This window comes from Plasmodium relictum, assembly GCF_900005765.1.
Source record: "Plasmodium relictum strain SGS1 genome assembly, contig: PRELSG_99_v1_2, whole genome shotgun sequence".
In the NCBI taxonomy this organism is placed as follows: domain Eukaryota; phylum Apicomplexa; class Aconoidasida; order Haemosporida; family Plasmodiidae; genus Plasmodium; species Plasmodium relictum.
Genome location: NW_021628782.1, coordinates 16,943 through 17,278, shown reverse-complemented (window position 1 = coordinate 17,278; position 336 = coordinate 16,943).

The following is a 336-nucleotide window of genomic DNA, read 5'->3' as shown; positions in this document are numbered from 1 at the left end:
ATACTCTAGCAAAGTCATTAAACGGGCAATTAATAAATCAATTGGCGACAACGGCAGGAAAATCGAAACCAGCGCAAACAGAACCCATTTGATTAGCAGTCCAAGATGAAAGAAATAGGGGATCTTGGATTAAAAGTTTTTGAAGAAATAACATCTCTGAGAGAATCTTATATATTTAAAATTAAGAATGGGAATGATTCAACAAAAGTTAAAGTACCTGAACATTTACCAAGATTTGATACAGAATCAATAAGAGGTTATTTCAGATGGTTCAAGTCATTGGAATTTGCAGCACGTTTTCAAGGTTATTCCAAAGAAGAAATAAGCACGGTAGTT